This window comes from Myotis yumanensis, unplaced genomic scaffold (genome assembly GCF_028538775.1).
Source record: "Myotis yumanensis isolate MYYU_CA2020_CCGP unplaced genomic scaffold, mMyoYum1.0.hap1 SCAF_2, whole genome shotgun sequence".
Taxonomy (NCBI): Eukaryota; Metazoa; Chordata; class Mammalia; order Chiroptera; family Vespertilionidae; genus Myotis; species Myotis yumanensis.
In genome coordinates, this window is record NW_027223753.1 from 196,817,612 (window position 1) to 196,837,268 (window position 19,657).

A 19,657-nucleotide genomic window follows, 5' to 3' on the forward strand; every position below is an offset into this window, starting at 1 on the left:
CCCCTTTCCTTTTTAAATATATTTTTATGAAATGAATTTAGTTCTTATTGTTTTTTCTAGAGGATTGGATTTTTATGACCCTTATCAATCTATTTTCTTCTAGATCCACATTTCCTTTTTTAGGTTTTATTTGTTTTTCATTTCCCAATCAGACTTCTTACACATGAGATGTTGACAGCAATGCCAGCTTTATCATGATTAATGATGAATAAAATGTAGGAGGAGCGTAAAAACTATGCCCATACACATGATCTGGCACTGTTAGGATTGGGCAGCTAAAAGCATATTCTAGCAACCAGGGGGAAACAGACAACCAGGGTCTCCTTACACTTTGCCTTCTATTTGTTTTGATGTTTCTGTTGGTTCTATCCATGAAACAGGTGTCCAAATGCTGGCTCTTCTCTGGCACATATGGTAGTTCCATGAGGGCTCTCTAGGGGTTCCCTGTCATAGTCCCCTCTCTTGGGAGAGAGTCTTACTGCTTTCTCTCCCCACCTAGTATAGAGCCTTTTACTTCTGGATCCCTATATCTCGGGTGGCAAGGACACATGAGTTTGCTTGTGGAAGGCGACTGGACTGTAATCACTTCACTCATGGGTGTATATGTTGGGAGGAGGGATATATAGCAATTGGCTTCAGTCCTGCCACTTTCCATGGAGTTAGTTCAACTTACAGGAAGTTCATGTATTTTTATAGTACTAAGTAGGAATATAGGCTCTCCACCAGGCACTTCCTCTCTCTTCCCTGTTTTTTTTTTGTTGCTGCTGTTGTTATTTCTTTTTTTTTTATTAAATTAAATCTTTATTGTTCAGATTATTACAGTTGTTCCTCTTTTTTCCCCCCCACAGCTCCCCTCCACCTGGTTCCCCTCCCACCCTCTGCCCTCACCCCCCTCACTGTCCTCCTTCATAGGTGCACGATTTTTGTCCAGTCTCTTCCCTCATCCCCTACACCCCTTTCCCCCCCAAGAATAGTCAGTTCACTCCCTTTCAATGCCCTTGATTCTATTATAATCACCAGTTTATTCTGTTCATCAGATTATTTATTCACTTGATTTTTAGATTCGCTTGTTGATAGATGTGTATTTGTTGTTCATAATTTGTATCTTTACCTTTTTCTTCTTCTTCCTCTTCTTAACGGATACCTTTCAGCATTTCATATAATACTGGTTTGGTGGTGATGAACTCCTTTAGTTTTTTCTTATCTGTGAAGCTCTTTATCTGACCTTCAATTCTGAATGATAGCTTTGCTGGATAAAGTAATCTTGGTTGTAGATTCTTGGTATTCATCACTTTGAATATTTCTTGTCACTCCCTTCTGGCCTGCAAGGTTTCTGTTGAGAAATCAGCTGACAGTCGTATGGGTACTCCCGTGTAGGTAATTGACTGTCTTTCTCTTGCTGCTTTTAAGATTCTCTCTTTGTCTTTTGCTCTTGGCATTTTAATTATGATGTGTCTTGGTGTGGTCCTCTTTGGATTCCTTTTGTTTGGGGTTCTCTGCGCTTCCTGGACTTGGAAGTCTATTTCTTTCACCAGGTAGGGGAAGTTTTCTGTCATTATTTCTTCAAATAGGTTTTCAATATCTTGCTCTCTCTCTTCTTCTGGCACCCCTATAATTCGGATGTTGTTACGCTTGAAGTTGTCCCAGAGTCTCCTTACACTATCTTAATATTTTTGGATTCTTTTTTTCATTTTGCTTTTCCAGTTGGGTGTTTTTTGCTTCTTCGTATTTCAAATCTTTGACTTGATTCTTGCGACCCTCTGGTCTGCTGTTGGGAGTCTGCATAATATTCTTTATTTCAGTAAGTGCATGCTTAATTTCTAGTTGGTCCTTTATCACAACGTCGAAGGTCTCACTAAATTTCTTGAGGGTCTCATTAAGTTTATCAGCGGTTTCTAAAAAATTCTTGAAACACCTTAAAAGTGTTGTTTTGAACTCTATATCCAGTAGTTTGCTTTCCTCCATTTCTGTCATTTGTGTCCTGTTTCTTTGTCTTGGCATTTTTTATGCTTTGCTGTGTTGATAGAGTGGCTTTCTCTGCTAAGTGTCCTATAGGGCCCAGTGGCTCAGCCTCCCCAATTACCTGAGGTAGACACTCTTGGTGCAACCCCTTGTGGTTTTTGTGCACAGTCTTGTTGTAGTTAAGCCTTGATTGTTGTAGGTAACATTGGGAGGGATTGACCTCCGGGCCAATTGACTGTGAGAATTCACTGTTTCTGCAGTGGGAGAACTGGCTCCTGGATCTCTAAGGAGGTGCTAATCTAGCCTCTGCCTGAGGTTACTCAGCAGAAGCCAGCTGTGAAGCAATGCAAGTTGCCCTAGGGCCTTGGGCCAGCTGCAGTTTGTTATGTAATTTTCAGATTACAAAGGGCAGGGCCTTTCATATGCAAAGCCTTGGGCGGGGTGGGGTTCCAGGGGATCAACAGGATGGAGCGAGCAGTTATGGCTGCCCTCAGTCCTACCCTCAGAGGCCCCAGCAATCACTGCAAGCACCTCCGAGAGAAAGCTTCCCTCGAGTTCCGACTGATGCCAGACAGTCCCATTTCTCCCGTTTGAGTCTGGGTCCCCAGAGACTCGCCCGCCCGGAACTGGAGCTCAGAGCTTGAGACTCCCTCCCAATTGAAAACAACAACTGTGTCCTCAGCCAGCAGCCCTCTCCGAATGCACCTCTGCAACCTTTGTATTTTACTTCCGCACCACACCTCTTCTGAATCTCGGTATGCTTTTCTCTTTCCTTCTAGTTGTAGAATTTCCACTCAGCCAGCCTTCCTGTGGTTCTGGATGATGTCCGTTCCGTCTTTTAGTTGTATTTTGGAATTTGTTGTGGGAGGCAGCCGGTGTTTACCTAATGCCGCCATCTTGATTTCTTCTGCTTCCCTGTTTTTGTCATGCTTCTTTCTCCTTGTCTCAGGAAATGGGTGCTGGCAGGTCTAGTAGCATAGCAAATGTCAAAAGAGATCGTCACTATTTCCCAACTTATTGACAACAGGATATATGGTGCCCTCAGTCTTGTAGAACGGGGAGTGAAGTGCTAATGTCAAATCATCCTCCTCCCCTATGTGAAGGGGAGAGAGAAGGGATGGTTGCTGCCCCATAAACTCTTAGTTATCCAGAACCTCTTATGTCTCTTGGTTGTGAAACCTTCTAAATCAGCTTACCTTTCTCACCAATGGGAAAGTTTGGGAAATCTGCTGCCCAAAATGTCATCTTTAAAAAACTTGACTCAAAATATTAGGGTCACTGATCCCAATAGTTAGGCTATCTCTTGCATATTCCTGATCTCTCTGAGTGTGGTAAAGATGTGAGGTGGCCCTAGCCGGTTTTGCTCAGTGGATAGAGTGTCGGCCTGAGGACCAAAAGGTCCGGGTTCGATTCCAGTCAATGTGTTTCTCTCACATCAATGTTTCTTTCTGTCTTTCCCTCTCTCATCCACTCTCCCTAAAAATCAATGGGAAAATATCCTCTAGCAAAGATTAACAAAAAAAATTTTTTTTTAAAGATGTGACATGATTAGTGCAGTGGCCAGTACTTCAAACCAACCTGGTACACTTGCAAAATTTGCTTTAGGAGAATTAACTGCATCTGCAGCAGGCAGATAATACTTGGCCCAGAGTTTTAGCCTCTTCTGGATTTCTCCAGCATCATCTGGTTCCTCATCAAGGTGAGTTTGCACCTTTGACATGTGAGTTTCTCCTGGGGAAACGTTACTCCATGTGCTGTCAGCAGGCATTTTGTTGACAGTCTGACCCAAATCCAGTGGTTGTATATGGCATTGATTTAGAGACAGTGGCTTTTCATAAAAAGTCAACATGGTTCAAGACGCCAAGAAAGAGCAGCATTTCAGAAGTTCCAGGCACCAACAGAATCACTCTTGTGTAAGGCACCATTCAAAGGAACGACATACATTGAGGAGCAGCAGCTGCTGCAGAGATAGCTGGAATGGAAACGGCATCCCTGCTCTTCTTTGTGGTGTGGGAAGGAGTTCCTGGCTGGGTCTGAAAATTAAACTAACAAAGACTGATTAACAACAGAAAAACATACACATTTATTTGTGACATGAGAGGTTCGTAAGGAAATGACCCAAAGAAACAGAGCTGAGTATTTTGTGCTAGGTTTGCTGGAGAGCGCAAGGCCATGGAGGCAGATGGTAGGCTAAGGAGTAGGAGGTGATTGCAGTAACCTGGGGAAAACTTAGCAAGACCTGTTTGTTAGGATTCCTCTTGGTGTCCTTTGCCACTGGAGATAAGGGTGCTCCTTTCCTCCCACGCACCTCTTACATGAGGGTTTTATGACGTGTTTCTGGATGAAGGAGGAGGTCAAGCGATTTTTCTGCTCTGGCTATTTTCTCAGACTCCTTCAGCTTAAAATGTCAACTATGTTAAGGTGCCATATTTTGGGGGTAGTGTGTCCTGAACCCCCATCAGTGGTTTGGAACTCTTCTAATGCTGTTTCCAAAGCAGCTATTTCAATGAATGCAAATTAACAAAAAGACTGAAGAAAAGAAAAAAGCCAAGATTAAAACTTAAAATGTTAATGAAAGGTTACAGTGGGTGGTGCCTGGGCGGGCTAAATAGCCATCTCAGACAGTGATGAAAGAAAATGGAATTTTTTTTAAAATATATTTTTTTTGATTTTTTACAGAGAGGAAGGGAGAGAGATAGAGAGTTAGAAACATCAATGAGAGAGAAACATCGACCAGCTGCCTCCTGCACATGTCCCATTGGGGATATGCCCGCAACCCAGGTACATGCCCTTGACCGGAATCGAACCTGGGACCTTTCAGTCCGCAGGCCGACGCTCTATCAACTGAGCCAAACCGGTTTTGGCAAGAAAATGGAATTTATTTAAGGAAAAGGGCATGGGAGGTGGGGGTATCCAAAGGGAAGGGCTACACAGATAAAATGGGGCTTTGGAGACAGGTTCAGGGGGTAAGCCTGAGACGAACTACCACTGACCATTGCTCCCCTGGTTGAAAGTCTCACGGGGTCCCTTCGAGGTTAGGGAATACGTGCCTGTGGGGGTAGGAGAGAAGGAAGGGATGGCATGGGTGTGCTCCTTGCAGGGAGAGCACAGATTGGGTCCTTTGTTCTGAGTGTATTTACCTCTTTTTTGCAGGTGGAAATCTTAGGGGTCCTATCAGGGGAGGGTCTTAATAGAATATTTATCAGCTTTCCAGGTGTGCTCTTTTAGGGTCATGGTCTCCACTGATTGGTTGGTGTCATTAGTCAATCCAGCTGGTCCTGAGTCAGCCATGGTGCTACTTGTCTGGTTTTGCTGCTTTTCTGGGCCTGGAGCTGAAATACAACTGAGGCCTAGATGTTATCTCTAGGGAGGAAAAGGTCAGGGGGTCTACACCACCTGACCTGAAATGTGAAAGAGCTGTTGTCCAAACCGCACGACCACAGATATGCTAAGGGATGACAGGTTACCCTGGGGGTGAGGTTCTTGTTTTCTCAGTTTTGCTCCTTGCTCGGCATCTGGAGCTTTCTGCCCTGGTGAGTTTCTATACCTAGACCATCATCCTTGCTCTGAGTGTCTAACAGTTAAGGATACAAATAGCAAAAAACTTTCTAAATGAATCAACTATACTTCTATTTCAAGATGGCCATTGAGCTTATTCACCTAACTTCCATTCAAAATATCAAAATATCACATCAAAATATTAAACAAATGTTAAAATACAAAAAAGGTGTCAATGATGGAAATCAGGGAATGATGCCTTTAATTAGCTAGATATTTGGAAGTTTTGCAACCTATCATAAAATTGAATTAGATTGAGGGTTCAGTATTCTTTGAAAGGAGGTAGAGTTCATATAGGTAGTAAGTTCATGAGCTAGTTTGGGATCTTTGAGTGATAAGAATTCCTTCTGGTCATGCCCAGAGGTAGTTCCTTATGATCTGGAAGCCTAAGGTCAAATGTCGATGCACCCAATATATATAATATGGAGGAAAATAGGATGTCAGTAGTTCATAGCATATGTCTTACCCTGCTGGGCAGGGATAATGATGACTCCCAGTCCTGCTGAGTGTGAATTTCTTGGTTAGTCAGTCTGGGTGCCCCTGCTCTGCTCGCTGAAGATGAGCTATCCTCATCTGAGTTATCCTCCATAGCCTCTTCAAAAATAATCCTTGGGGGAAGATCCACTCTTTGAGGGCGGGAAACTTTAGAAGCCCCTTTCTGTTGATGTGGGTTCATGGCCAAAGTGTTGAGCAATCACAGGCCTTACCACAACCCCACCTCCACCCCCAGAGATTTAATCCTGTATGGCTTTGAGATCTAGCAATTTACTGGGGAAAAGGTGTGCAGTTGGGGTCCTGCTGACCACACTTATTTGTGTTCTGATCTTTATACTCAGAATGTTTTGCTTCTTTTACATTTTTAATGGACATATCCGAGCAGTGTTTTTCAATGGTAGGCCGTGAACTATTAGTGAGATGTGGAATCAATTAAATGGGTGCCACCAGCATTTAAAAAAGAAAAAAGAACAGATTAAAATATATCAGGGTGCATTGCAAATAGAAAAGATAGGCATTGTTTTGTTAATTTTTTGTTGTAAATATATATATATATATATATATATATATATATATATATATTCCCTGTAATTATATTTTAATGTGTGTACTATAAAAACATATGAGTCACTGGAAAATCACTATAGAAGAACTCATTTTCTAGCACAGTCTTTTGAAGAAACCCAAAGAATAGATTTCGATAACTAAAGTGAGGACAACAAGTAATTCAGACAGTAATGAAGTTTTTTAAAAATGGAGGTATTAGGATAATTGTTTCTATTGTCTGTTTTATTTATCAAAACACAGCTTGTAGGCAATTTAGTAATGAAATTGAGTAATAGCGCCCTCTTCTGTTCTTTCACAACACTGTGCACATACCTAGTTTAACACTTGTCACATAATCATTCATCAGCCTATTTTCTATTCATCTGTCTTCCCTATTCTCCAAGGTATACCATACCTTGTTAAATTTTGAATGATTTCTGCTTCCACCACAGCATTTAGCCCAGTTTCTTGCTCACTGGAAATTATATTTGCCTGTACATCTTATGATCCTGACCTACACCATGAAGATAAATTTGTCTTAAATGTTCTGAAAGAACATTTTTTAAAATTGTCAAACTTTAAAAATGATATTTATTTTGGGCAAATAAAGCCCCTAAAGCATATTTAGTTTAAATACACACACACATACACACACACACACATAAAAGTAACAAAAACACAGCTTTTTAAATGCAGTTTTTCCTTTTACTACGTTTGTGTGGAAAAACCTAACCATTTGTTTTCTGTTTGTTTTTTTTTTTTAAAAACACAGATGTTGGTAATAGAGAGTACATACCCCATTAAGATTCCAAATAGTACAGAAATAGAAGGATTTTCCTCATGATGTAATCCCCATCCCCCATCCGCTTTCAAAGCGTTAGGATTTATATTCGGTCTTATCAGTTACTTTCTTTTTTAAAAAATACATTTTTATTTATTTCAGAAGGAAGGGAGAGGGAGAGAGACATAGAAACATCAGTGATAAGAGAGAATCATTGATCTGCTGCCTCCTGCATGCCCCCTTGACCAGAACTGAACCTGGGACCCTTCAGTCTGCAGGCTGACGCTCTATCCACTAAGCCAAACTGGCTAGGGCTCTTTGTTCTTTTTGTCTCTGCAATACAACTTACTCATTTCTCCAAACTTTTGTTCAATGTCTACAAAAAAGATTGTTGTATTAGAATACTGGTCTGCAATTAGATAGATTATGAAGATATGTGTGTTTTTTTAATTATATGGGATTCTGCAGGATTTTTTAAAATTGGTATTTCTTTTAGAGAGAGGAAAGGAGGGAAAGATCAAGTGAGAGAGAAACATTGATTGGTTGCCTCCCGCACACACCCCCACCTGGACTGACCTGGAATCGAACCCACCACCTTCTCTTGTACTGGATGACACTCCAACCAACAGAGCCACAGTGAGGGCAGGAATTTTTAATGGTAGTATAGGAAGGGGAACCCAGTTTATAGCATAATGGAAATATGTCATTTCAGAGCTTCAATACTACTTCCTAGGGCAAAGTATAGACTTCAGTTATTTGTTGGTCCTGCCCAGCAGGCTCTGACCATCCTGAAAGCTGTAGATATTGGCTCTGTGGGAGGTCTTTCTGGAAAGGAGCCTCACAGAGCTGAGCTGAGAAGCTCTAAGGAAGAAGGAAAAGGGGCTCAGTCCTGGGGCACTATTGTTTCCTCTAAAATACTTCATCCCCAACCCTCCAAGGCCCCAGCGGGAAAAACAATGAAGCAAGTTGGAGAAAAATAGAAAGAGGGGAAATTTCACTTTAATTAGCATATTTTCTGCCTTTTAAAAGGTATTCGTTCTATGCTGGGAACTACAAATCTCTTGAGAAGCATAACTGGGGTCTAAGAAAACCGTAGTTGAATTGAAGAACTTAAACCTAGGTGGGCACAGCACTGCTATTTTGTCTCTGTCCAGCATTCACAGGGTGAATTATTTTGTCAAAGTTTTAAAGTCGAGTTTAGAATTCTGATACCTAGCCCAAACTCATTCCTCATCTTGACAATTTAATCTACATATTTTTTCCTTATTTGTAAGGTGAAAAAGTGCATTTGCCTGTAACATTTGGCATTGCCATATAAAAGGAGAAATTATGTAGGCTTGTTATAGAAAAAAGTATGAATAGCACAGTTAAACATGGATCACGTAAAAATGTTATTGTCTGTTGGTAAGGGGTTTAGCCTTAAATTTTTTCCCTCCATAGGCAAAATACATTTCAGTGTGTAGAGTTTTTTAGCCTGTAAATCCTTTAAATAGATTAACAATAACTAAAAATAATTGACATTTCTAGGAGCTCAGTTTGTACTAGGCATTTTGTGAAGAGCTTCACATGTATTGGTCCTATTTAGTTAGAAGATAACACAGGAAGGATTTGTTCCCCATGGGAGGGTAGGAAGGGATTCTGGCAGATAAAAAGAGCAGGTGTTCCCTACAGTACCCCCTCCTGAATCGGCCACCTAAGAAAGACATAAACACCTTTGTACAGATTCATATGTATATGACAGCGATTTCTTTTTCTTTAAGAAGAAGAGAAACTTCCTGAGTCCATCAGGAAGGACTGGGGGGTGGGGGGGGGGGGCAGTTGGGGGTGGCCCCTTGTTTTGTTTTGTTTTGTTTTGTTTTGTTTTGTGTTTTCTGTTTTTCACAGAAATTTTCATATGTACACAAAAGTAGAATCATCATGAAGCACTATGTATTAGTCGCGAGTTTCAAAAATTATGAATATTTTGGCAATCTTTTATATATTCAGGAATGTGGAGAATTCACTGCAATACTTAAATGCATAAATTAACACATTGTTGCAGTGCGATGGTCTCGGTTATGGAAGAAATGCACGCCTCTAGAACAGTGGTTCTCAACCTTCCTAATGCCACGACCCTTTAATACAGTTCCTCATGTTGTGGTGACCCCCAACCATAAAATTATTTTCGTTGCTACTTCATAGCTGTAATTTTGCTACTGTTATGAATCATAATGAAAATATCTGATATGCAGGATGTATTTTCATTGTTACAAATTGAACATAATTAAAGTATAGTGATTAATCACAAAACAATATGCAATTATATATTTGTTTTCCGATGGTCGTAGGTGACCCCTGTGAAAGGGTCGTTCGACCCCCAAAGGGGTCGCGACCCACAGGTTGAGAACCGCTGCTATAGAGGAAGCACACATGTAATAGGAGAGAATAAGGTCAAGACATTGAGAAAAGCAGTGAGAGAAAGAATAGAAGCAAAAGTAAGAATGAATGCAAGAGATTAATGATTCTGAATTCCTGGATCCAGTCATTCCTGAAGCCCTTATCCTTTTCCCCTGTCTTAAGGCGAGAGTGAGTACATTGGCTTTCCCCCTCAAGCTAGTTTGAAATGGGGTTTTCTTATTTGTATCCAAAAAGTCTTGAACAATATGGGGAGTAAGGCTTTAAAGACAGCTACTGCTTTGTCCTCCAGTACTATCTACTCTGGCTAAGACTTATAATCTAGAGCAGTGCCTGGTACATGGCAAGTACTCAACAAAAATGTGTTGAAAGAGGGATGCCTCCTCCTTGATAATCGTTAAGCTCTGATTATTCTCTTGACTTCTTGAGGCATTGACTGAAATAGAGATAATATTCATCTCCTTCACTCATGGATATGACTCAAAGATTACTGCTGGTTAAATCTGAGTATCTTAAATATGGCAATTTTTTTTTTTTTTTTTTTGTAATTGAAGGCACCATTTTGTACAGTTAGAAAAATCTGCTTCCAACACAGATTCCCAGTAGAGTTTTCTAACAAACCCCTGATGATATGCAGCACAGCGAGCCCAACCACAGGGTACATCCATCATCTTACCGTGTATCAGGCAGCTTTTACAGGATTTTCTGTGATCCTGGTGTCAGCGCACACTCTGTGTCAAGGCAGAGGTGATAGGTAGAAATCTGGCAGCTCTTTAGCAAGGAGGCCAGGCAGGGCTGTGCCAGTATAATTAATGAGAGTCATCGCTCTGGAAGCTAGAGGAGGGTGGGGGTTGGGAAGGATGTCTTTCACCACCAGTCAATGGGATGTAAGAAAAATCGGTGCTTTCACAGCCCTTTTACTGCTGGGAGGAGGTTAAGTCAAAGGACCTCGGTCAGGGGCTCTATGTAACTCACTGCACGGATGTAGGTCCCCTGAATGGGGAAGCTAGGAGGATTTAACTCCAGATTTTTCAGCAGGGCTGGTTTCAACCTTGAATTGAGCTACAAGTAGGAGCCCTTTACACTTGGAAAATCCTTACTAAAAGATTATGACTTACAGGACCAAGAGAGCATTCAAAAAAGGTACTTTATTACCATAGAGGACATATAGCTCAAAGATGTGGTAACCTAGATCCCATTCTCCCCAATTCTTCCCGTAGCCAGAGAAGTAAAGGGGTATTGTGTGTTTTCTTCTTCTATTGACTTTTTGGTAACCATGGGAGGGCTTGGGCAACCTACAGAGGCTGTTTACTAACCACTGTCTAATCCCTTTGTTATGATTTCCTCTGATTGTCACAGCAGGGAAACGTAGTTCTGTCCTGTTCCAAAAACTTACCAATGTAACAACATTTTCTTAGTTTTGGTTAAATTTTCTCTGGTTAATGGTATGAAAAGAGGACTCAGAGGGAAAAGTTACATTAAAAGGTTTATGGAGAGGGGGGGATGGGAGCGGACTGGAAGGGATTAATGAGGGAAAAAGGAGGACCATGTAATACCTTCAACAATAAAGACTTTTTAAAAAAAGATTGATGGACATATACACAAAGGTGTATGTCCTAAACACGCTTTAGTATGACTCACACTCTTTACGCTAACAACACCAACTTCAGATTGGTCGCTTTGGGGGAGGAAGAGGAGATGTGTTTTTAGCAGTAGTTGTGATATTTTATTTTAAAAAGTGGTAGGGGGAGCAAGAGTATTACATGGATGTTTGCCTTGTTTTTTATAGGTTTAAAATATTGCATAATTAAACAATTTTAAAGTTCACACAATTATGGGCATTAAAACTGTCAAAATACAGAATGCACTTCAAACAAGTGCTCTTGGTATGAACTTTATGTCTGAGTTTATTTCAACACGTGCATCCTTGGCTGGTTTTTCAGATATGAGAAAGACACCTAGCTGTGTGAAGGGTTGTCTTGGTATCTTTCTCTCTGCCTTTCCTTTTTTGTCTTCCTATTTACCATGGAGATTGCAAGCAAAACAAATCTCAAAAAAAAAAAAAAAAAAAAGCAAAAAAACAATTTGGGGGAAGAAAGATTGTCTGTTTAATTTCTGATAAATTGGGAATTTGTGTGGGTATTTTTTTTTTTTTAAGTAAATTTGGGGAGGTTTCTTTCTATGGAGCCCAAAGACCTTTTATGTCTTTTTCCAAACTGATTTCTTCCTGGTACCCTACCCGGCCAGGAAGAAATTCAAGGGACTATTCTGATGGCTTTTCCTTTCTTTTCTCAGAACCCAGGATTGCTTTCAGGATAAAGTTTCTTCTTGCCCATGGTGCTTTGCTGTGACATTGTAATTGCCTCTGTTGAATTGAATAATACAAATGGGTTGTTTCTATGGTATCGGCTAAGTGGGATGAAAAGGTGAAACCCTAGATCTGTCGCTAAGAGGTCACGGTGCTACCCCCCGGCCCCCTACTAGGTGTCCGTCAAAGTGGACGGGCAGCCAGGCCCGGCTCTTCAGGCGTTGGACTCATTTGAAACTTCCTGAGCAAATTCACGCATGAAACAGAAAATGACTTTAGCTTATGTTGTCACAAAGTCCAGAAAACCCCTGCCAACCCCATCCTGCCAGCTTTTCTAGGACCTTCTTATTGGTGGAGAATTTTAAACTGAAGGTGAGTGCGGAGCAGTGTCTCCAAGTCCCTCCCAGGCAGGCTTTGAACTAACAATAGGGCAGGTTGAATGAAGGCTGATAAATGCAAATCCTGGAACGCCGACGCCGGATCACACCGCGGCCGCCGAGGCCAGCGGCTGTCAGCCTGCCAGCAGCCGCGCCAACCCGCTCACTCGCCGCGCTGGTGCGCTCAGTGCACTTCCTGGTTTCATCACCCTTTGAGTGCCTACTGTGTGCACGCTTCCCTCCGCCGGGCCACGCTCTAACTCACCGCAGACTGGCCGTTTGAGTCCGCCAGCCAACGGATCTGATTGAATAACTGGCCTGTTAACCCTTCAGGAAAGCATTCGGAAGCAGAGGGACAAATAAAACGTACCCTGTACTCTTCCTCAGTCTTCGCTGCACTTGGCTCAAAGCAGATCTCCTTGGTTGTAACGCCACAAAAGATGCTATTTTCCTAGAATGGTAGAAAACAGGAGAGGCGGAAAGATAGGCGGTTCGGGATTCTCTTTAAGATGTGGTCCTGACATTGGTTTACTTTGGTGCAAACTGCAGCTTCCAGTCGCTGCACCCTCACCTCCGGTGTCGTTTCGCCAAACTCCTTTACCCTGCCACCCCCGAACACATCCCTGAACTGAATACCAAGGGGGTGTCCTGGGTTTGGGAGCCTTTGAAACTTTAGAGGAAAAGACTTCATTCCCAGTACTGCTGGCTCCTGCCTGCCGGGGAACCCCGCCAGGGGGTGCCGGCCCAGGGGTCAAGGTCCTGCCCTCGGCCCCTCCACCCAGCAGGTTGGAGTCCTTGGAGGCGGCGGGAGCTCCAGTCCACTCCCCCAAGCTCCAGTTCCTGATTTCCGCGGGAGCTGCGGGCGGAGGGAGGGGGCTGCAGAGTGAGCGTGAGGATTTGAATGAGAAAGCAGGTTGTGTGGCCCCGCGCCCCGCTCTTCCCAGCCCGGCTCGCTGGGGAGGAGGGGTTTGCTGACTGGTGGGGACCAAGTGCCCTTTTGGGGGGCTTTCCAGACCCTTGACAGGGTTTTGGAGTTGGAGCCACAGGAGTCGGTTACTCATCACCCCAGCACTTTGGAGGTGGCTCCTGTGCCGAGGACCCCGAAGAATCCTTCCTCTGCCGAACCCTCAAAGTTGAGCAGGTCAGTGCTTTTGGGGGAAACGAGAAAGAAAAGAGGGGACTGGTTCCGCCAGCCCAGGTGTGCAAGGGAGCAGGTGGCCGAGCTCCTCTCTGCAGTCCGGGCCGGGACACGCTCTTTGGGACTGTGTGTGCGTTGTGCGTGGGGACCCCGCAAGGCTCTGTGCGGAGACCTGGACCCCGGCTGGTCTTGGGGTCCCATCTTTCAGAAGGACGTGGGTGTGTGAGCTCACGCAAGAACTTAATTCTCCGGTCTCTTGCGGTGGTGGGTGGGGTCTCGCCGGGTGGAAGGTAACGCATACTGGTACTTGCTGGATGCTTCATCCCCCCGCCACCCCACGCGGGATCGCGGGGACCCGCGGAGAGAGCAGGCTCGCGTTTCCCAGCAAGGCGAGCGCGGTGCGGGGAAGTCGGAGGGAGTCTCACGGTCCTTCCTGAGCTCGCTGACCTCTCGCAGGACCCTGTCGGAGCAGACCGGGTGCTCTCCGTGCGGGGAGGATTTGCTCCGTTGCCTTTTCCTGGACTCAACTAGGGGCATCCGAGCGGCGCGGGACCGCGGAGGAAGGTCGGACCGCTCGGCGGCCACGCTCTGCGCCTGCGCGGGGTTCCCATGGCGACAGGGCCGCGAGTCCGAGACGCTACCCTGCGCGCCCCAAAGTCCTGATCCCCGGGGAGCGTCTGTGCCGCCCTGTCCCCCTCCCCTCAGGGCCTTTTCTTTGTTGTTTGTATCGTGGAATCAGTTTATGGTCTCATTCGGACCCTAGGAATTCAGCGTTAGAACAATCACCAACTCAATGGAAAACTAGACACCCCCACACCCTCCCGCGTGCCGACATGACCACTGTGATCATAGACGGAAGAAAATGGTGAGAAATTGCTAATGAGGGCAGTAATTGAGACTTTTCTCCCCTCCTTCTTCTAGCCCAGGAAAGTGGAGACGAATAAAATATAGTTACTTCCTGGTTAGGCATTTCAAAAAAATACCAGGTGCTTGTCTGACGGGGACAGCCCTGAGCCTCCTGTCCGCGAGGTGGAGAGCAGGGCGTGCGCCACCCACAGCACCTGTGTCTCCTCCTGGCCTGTCAGTGAGAACGAGCTGCGCTCCAAAACGGACCAAAGAAAACGCCAGTGAGAAGAGACAAAGACTGTCTCCCGAGAGGTGATTGTTTTTCCAGTAGCTCTGGCGTTTTGGTCGTTTCTGGGGTTAATCTTAGAAATGATCTGCAGGGAATGTTTCAAAAAGCCTTGAGCAAGCCAGTCAGATTTCTCAAGACTTCTGTGAAGAGAGTCATTTTTCTTTTCTTAAACTTGTGAGTCTTGACAGCTCCATCCCCCTTTTTAAAACTCCCGTTTGTTTACACACAGGCTAGCATTTGGCAAGGGTACACATCTTAAGGAGTATGCAGGAGCTGTAGCTTCTCAGTGCTCATTTTTCTCAGGTTGCAACAGCATTTGGCAGTAGGATTGATATACCTAGTGGCTTATATTAAATAAACATTGGTTAGAATGAATGTAAAATGGAGTTCTCTTCCGTGGGTAAAGTGTGGCATAAAAATACCTCAGATGAAGTAATAGCGCTGTGTCCTGTTTTTAAGTAATTTGCCTTCAAGGCTATTCATGGGAGAAGTTTTCAGAGAATATCCTTCCACCATCAGCAAATGAAGTCAATATTACTTTTCAGATGATTAGCAAATAACACGTTACCTCTCCCTTCCCATTCATTATAAATGCCTGTACATTGTGCACTCTATCTAGATCAAATGCTTAAAAATGTTTCATTAAGTCCTCCCCCCCTTTTCTCACAGTTAAAAAAAAAATAGAAAAACTCCTCATTTTCAGGTTCAGATACTGTGTGACCCTATTTGATGGCTTGTAACGGGCTCCAATTCCCTAATTCTCAGTGACATGTGTTTCTGCTGGCTTCAGGAGGTACACTGCAGTTTAGCAGATCATGGATAATGAGATTGGGAGTGCTTGGGGGGAGGCTGGGCAGAGGCGGTGGGAATGAGACAAAGGGAGTGAAGGCTGATGGGTAGAGCCAAGGATTTATAGCTGCACCGGATTCTTCATAAAAGCAGTTGAAGGTACTGCTGCTGTTTGATACATCTTCCCACATCATCACCAGCAGTTAAATTTATTTTTAGAATCTGTTTTCTAAAGAAGTATAAGGATGGAATTATAAAAATAGAATATGATCGAGGTGCTTCATGTGAAGGTGCCAAAATATACTGTGAAAACTCTTAATTAAATGTTTTCTACTTAACTTCTTCATTTAGTCCACACATATTTATTGAAAACTAATTACACATAAGGCAAGAGAAATAAATCTAGGTCCCTGCCCTCAGTGAACTAAGTAAGAACTGTGAGTTCTGAAATAATTCTAATGCTTTTCAGGTTTTTCAGGGTAAAGATGCTTCCTATGTATGGTTCTCTTAAGGAGAACAGTTTATTTAGTGCTGAGCAATCAGATTTCTAGATTCAGAAACAAGTGCTTAAACTTTGGTTAGAAAAAAAAATGCTGAACATTGTTTTTGAGCATTTTAGATTAAGAGTCTATATTTGTGGTAGAAAGCATTGTGGGCACCTATCTGCTTACAGTTTTGTAGTACAGACTCGGCCCTAAAACCTAGTCTTGGCAAGTGCAGCTCTTGAGTTTGAGAGGAACAGAGGAACCCTGTAATTCTAGGGTTTCTTAGATGAAGATAAGGTGAGTGATTCAGTAGTCCTTTGTTCTGGCTCTCTGTTTCATGGCATAATAAACCTCCTGCAGCTCCCTTCTAAGAATAGTGTTGGCCTGCATGCTTGAAGGATCATGACTATTATTTCTCTGAAAATAAGGCAAACCACCCCCACCCCCCAAAATGGTAGGGGTGGCGGGGGGAGGTAAAATTATGGTAGATGGATAAAAGGAATACAATAGGGCACTGAAACATTTTAATTTTTGAGCTGGAGTAATTTCTAGGCATTTTTAGTGAGTTTAGACGATAAAAATCCATTATAGCCACGACAAACCTGGCCTAATATTGACCAAAGTTGATAAATGTTTTCCTCTTACCATTCGTAGGACATGGAAGGGTAGGGAGACTACACCACCTCCTGAGTCAACAACGATCAGCTCAGAGAAGCTTGCTGAAGAGCACCCCCATTTGGTTATTGCTCTTTGTCTAGGAAAATCAGGCTCTGCTGTGATTGTGGACCAAGTGGTGCAGAACTCATTAGTTCCAACAATGCCTCCTCTGCCTGGGAAGCATGCTCCCTCTTCTCCCTCACAGGGGCTCATTCCAGGCTGGCTCTGCTCACAAGGAAAATCATTTAGACACAGTTCAGTGGACACTCACTCACATCTCTTTGACACCCGTGACCATTTTTGTTTAAGGAGAAATCCAGTACTGCTGTGGGAGGGTGTGCCAAATTAGAAGTGCATTTTAAGAACCCTGTGAAGAAGTTTACACAGCTTTATGTTGTTATCCTCAAGGTCGCTGTCTTCTGTGCTTCAAAGTAAGAGGGCAGGATGGATGCAGAAGGGACAACTGAGAAAACTTTTATAGCAAAGTTAAAAACATTCCCACCAACTCTGCATGTTGGATGTACTAAACTACCTACCTGTGCCTCTTTATTGTCATCAAATTACAGAAAAAGATACCAAGGTAGATACCATGTTTGTTGTATAAACCAGGAAACGCCGGTCCAAGGTTGCTAAATGATTTTCTTGAAGTCACACAGCCAATAAATGGCAGAACTGGGATGAAAATGCCAAGGTTTTGATTTTTAATAATCCCAGGAAGTCTGGGTTGGGCAGATAGGAAATCCTTGCTCTACATTTGGTATTTGCAACTATATGAAATTGCTGTCGTTGTAGATATAAAATGGTCAAACATCAGCAATGTTATGTGATTTAATCTAGTTTCATTGGGTGGAATTGGCTGTGGACACCTTTTGATTATACATTTTGTTATAAGCATGTATGTGTCATGAGAATGTACATGGTACACATGCATAAATACAGAAAGTCTTTTTCAGTATCTATCTTGGCCTGAGGGATCCTGGCATGATTAGATTTAATACAAGGGGTAACAGTTTTTCTGGTTATTTATTGTCTAGTAAATACCTTAGACAAGGGGTTCTGGAAGAAAAGAGGGAAATGAGCATTAATATATTCCAACCCTGTGCCTGGGCATTTGCTGTATGTCATTTTAAAACTCATAATAATCGAGAGATGCAGAAATTATTATCCCATATTACTGATGAGGCTCAGAGAGGTTAGTTTCTTGCCCAGGATCTGCGTGAGCATGGAACAGACTTGGAATTTGAACCCAGGTCTGCCTGCCTCTATGCTGTATCACATCACCTTGCCACTCAGAAGAGTAAGACTATATTTGTGAAAAATATTGAGTGATTTTCTTTTCAAATATACCATTCCATCCAAAGTACAGACAAATAGAAGTGATTCTGACCAGCTTTCTGGTGAGTGGAGGAGCTGCGTTTCCTGCTTGGAGGTTAGGAGGTTATAAATTCAGGCCAGGCTCCAGAAAAACATTCAAGACTTTGTTTATAAACTATGTTGGCTATTTGTTTAGAAGTGAGTGGTGTTTAGGTTCTCCTCTGCGGATGCTTTTCCACATCAAAGTAGCCCACCCTTCACTTCTAAATTGTCAAATTGCAGTGGGTCGAGAACCCCTCATGGTTTTAATGTGTTTCCTGGCACCCCAAGACTTAAATATTGGTTTTCTCTTCTATAAACTTTGCTCACTTATTTTTCTTGGGATAGTATTTGAGAGACTTAGTGCTGGATAGAACCAGATGGTGTCTTCCTGTAATGTTTTTCAAATTGGAGATCAGAATCACCTTGGACAGTTGCTGAAAATTTCTAAACTTATTGCCAGAAGCTGGAGTTTTGGAGCTCTCAAAACTGCTCTGCTGGGGTGTTGGGAAATGGAAATTGGACCGTCCTGAGATTTGCAGTATTTTCGAGCCGGTTTACCCAGGAAGAAACTGAGGCCCGGGAATGTCCACATTCACACAGCTGAGTTGGGACTTGAACCCTGACATTGCCGGTAGACGCCTGGCCTAGTGTTCTTGGTAGCACCCCACAACTTGAAAGCACGCCACGCCGGAACTCCGCTTTGCAACTCAGCCGGGAATTCAGATACAGCATAGAACCCTAGAAGGCTCTCTGGATTTCCCTCTTCATGAGTTTGTTTTCTGTAGCTTATCCCACCAGCAGCCTCTTTTCTCTGTGGCTGGTTCTGAATTTTAGCCAAAGACTTACAAAGCTGTCTGGCCATTCAGGTGCCCAAGCTTTACCTGTTAAATTGCCACTGGAAGGCAGAAGGATCTAGTTTAATGCTAGCATACGTGAGTTACTGATTAACTGACCTAAGGCAATCATGGTTTCTCTTTCATCTGCCTTCACTTCCTTGTTGCTAGTCACAAGAGCCAAACATTTGAATTCAGCTTCCCACTTCCCTCTTCTCTCCCTCTTCAGTTTCATTGAAGGGGCCTCTGGACTTCAGAATAGGTCTCCATGGAATTCCAATGGAACCCCTGAAAAACTACCCCTGGTGGGAACGTTGAAGGGGTCACAATTCTGGACCAGGAGTGAAGTGAGTTGATTTGCTGTGCCATCATATGGAATTTAGTTCTCTAGACCTCCTATTTCTTTTTGACTTAACTTTGAGTGATATGGGAGCTATTGAAAATAAATTAATTTTTTGGAAAGAGATTTCTTTGTCGAAGAGAGTAAGGTGCTCATCTAAGAAGTTAGGATGATGTAAAGACCCGTTTGATTTTCATTTTAACTTAAAAGACTATTGATTCCATACAACCACTTTTGTAAAAGAGAAAAGGCAGGGTTGAGAAAAAAAGGGAGGGTTTCTTTATGCATATAAAACATCTCTGGAAGGACACACAAGAAACTAATAATGTTGGTTGCTGGGAGACAGGTACCTATTCGTTGTATAGTATATGCTATTCATTGTATATAGTTTGTTTCTTTTGAATTTTGAAATTTCAACTTAATAAATAAAATTAAAATTAAAAAAACCTTGGGTTTCAATAATAAATAAGTAACCACCTCATGGCTCCTAAGTAGTAGAAATA

At 42.9% G+C, this 19,657-nt stretch overlaps 1 protein-coding gene across 1 annotated transcript in view; it reads left to right on the forward strand.

Moving 5' to 3' along the window:
• The first annotated feature begins 18,938 nt into the window (after nt 1-18,938).
• The window catches only part of PLCH1 (phospholipase C eta 1), a 171,969-nt gene continuing 171,250 nt past the window's right edge, over nt 18,939-19,657 (forward strand). Inside the window, exon 1 of the mRNA XM_070406941.1 lies at nt 18,939-19,161. The gene's annotated coding sequence lies outside the window, so the exon portion shown is untranslated. The remainder of the gene's footprint in view (nt 19,162-19,657) is intronic.